Here is a 2,493-nt window from a genome sequence, read left to right as displayed (position 1 = left end):
CTCTGCTGCCTTGACATATATGTTGGAGTTATTATTATGACCCTAGGTGTCATAGAGGACCACTCAGTAATCTAGCAATGCTTGCATCCCCAGTGTGATGATTCTGGCCATTATTCTCGAAAGCATCCCGTGATGCCATTTAGTTAGTAGGCATTCTATTTCTGGGTTCTTGAGCCCAAGATTCACTCCACTTACCTCCTGTTGATAGTGTTTGCTCGTTCCTTTAGGTTATTAGTAACCTTTGCATTAGTCCTCGAGGTCCATGGTATTTCATTCTTCCAATACCATGAACCATCATGGCAGATGTTCTTTTAACCAAAAGATCACAACCAGGGCGCTCTTGAGGAGTACTCCATTCATATTGTGACTCTGCCAGTCCTTCCTCCTCTACATGGGTTATCCGGAAGAAATATGTTGAATTTGTTCGACATACTAATCCATGCATCCACAACTCAGAAAAACATATGTTCCTTTGGGTTGTCCCTCTTTAGTTATTTTCTGGCCCTCGTCTATCAATTGATAGTCAGGAGCAATTGTGCATTTGTGTTATCGATGCCTATTATTCTTGTGGTCTGTCAAGCCATTCTAATCCGGAATGGCTAGGAGAAACAAACTCCAGTACCTCGTCCATCTCTGGGATTGGGTCAAAGTAGTTGTATTCCGTAGATCAAATTCCTAACCAGCTTTTGTTCTGTTCTACCTTCGAGTGTTACCCCCTTTATGTCGAGAATATCGTAGGAATTGCACCACCTTTTGTGAATTCTTGACGTAGTGATACTCGTCGCCATCATCATTCATTTCTCGGTCCCGTGTTATTGTAACCGGAACACCGACAAGTGAATCATGATGCGTAAAATCAATACTCCTAGCATCTTCGTTGCTTGGTAGTTAAAGGACAATAATTTCAGCCTTAGCGTGTTGGTTACTGAATCACATCCTAAGGTTGATCGTGCTACCCAGTCCTTATTTCCGGTGCACTTTTTGATCAATGAGTTAGGATAGTGTTAGTCCTTGCTTATTCGGTCATATCGTCTTGCCCTGAAAAGCAAGATTGTTCTCGAGCTTAGCAACATATCGGTGGTACATGATTTTCCGAATATCTTCTCGGAAGTATCACCAGGTTGTCACCTGACCGCTATGTTGAATTCGTGATCAAGTTGGTTTCCTGTAAACCACCCCTTCTCCAAGAATCCGTGTTGGATACCCCTGAGCTAGTTGGTCAAGCTAAACAAAAACTTGGAGAGTTGGAAGATAAAAGCTTGCCAGCTTAGTTCATTTCAAGGGATATATTTGCGTGTGTTGAAGATAGATGATATCTTCATCGATTGGTCCGTGTGATCAGTTGTTGGACCTATTGTCGTATCAAGACTTTGATTTGAGTATGGGCTATCATCAAATCAAATCAGAACCAACGATGTTCATAATGTTGTCTTACTCGTGGTTGATCCCTCGAGCATACACCATTATATCTTTTGGGTCTGACCAATGCTATCACTTGTTCACATAATTATGGAATTCCATCTCCATGGAAACCTGGATGAATTGTTGTTGAGCCCATCAGCAAGACTGCTACCTTCTCCATGACTCGTGTTGAACATCCAGCTAGTATTGGAAACTTTATAAGCATTATCTTCGTGTTCCGTTCATGAAGCATATGTTGGATGAAAGAAGTGACTTACTCTAATTCATGTGCATTAGATGCAAGTTGCCGCCGTGAATTCGAGAAAGTTTGTTTTGCTTCCTCTGGAATCATCCCAAGTCAGTCATGCATATGTGTGAAGTATACCGTGGTTTGGAGACTTGCAACCTTCATTCTATGTATCCCTAGCACACCAAGCCACTAACTGACTTGTTCAAGGAGAAGGAGTTCCTTCATAAGAGCTAATCCGGACTTATGAAAGAACTTCGATATCCTCGTTGATGGTTCGCAACCAGAACTCGTTAGTGTTTCATTGTAAGACTATCATGTGGGCATGCTTGTCCGGGACAACGTGTTCACATGTTTGTAGCAGAACCAGTTCATGTTTTGGAGCTTACTACCGTAGTCCATCTCTCGAGAATCTTGCAACGTCTTCTCGTCGATTTGTGTTGCAAACTTCCTTTTTCCGGACATGCAGTCTGAAATATCCTGTTACCAGCCAGGTCTGAATCTCAGGCAGATATGATGGTTGGAACGCCTCCCAAGAACTATAATATTGGTCTCTATAACTCGGTAAGTGGATGTCGTGGCCAACACACCCAGCCGGAAGACCTATTATTGTAGTATCCTGATTGATAAAGTTGGCCACCTTCCCATAAGGATTTCGTAGGATTCTACTTCCGTAGTTATTCCTTATGGATTCTTGTGCTCGCGAAGTTCGACCTTTTACTTGATGTTCTACATACCAAACCATTTTAATAAATGGGTTGCACTAGCACATCAAGGAGAACATTAGAAGCGGAGTGCTAAATGTCTCTTGGTCGATCATCCAGATTTTGATTCCTTGGCCTCGC

The sequence above is a fragment of the Aegilops tauschii genome, chromosome 6 (assembly GCF_002575655.3).
Source record: "Aegilops tauschii subsp. strangulata cultivar AL8/78 chromosome 6, Aet v6.0, whole genome shotgun sequence".
In the NCBI taxonomy this organism is placed as follows: domain Eukaryota; kingdom Viridiplantae; phylum Streptophyta; class Magnoliopsida; order Poales; family Poaceae; genus Aegilops; species Aegilops tauschii.
The sequence above is the reverse complement of the archived record's forward strand: the minus strand, read 5'-3'. Positions refer to the sequence as shown.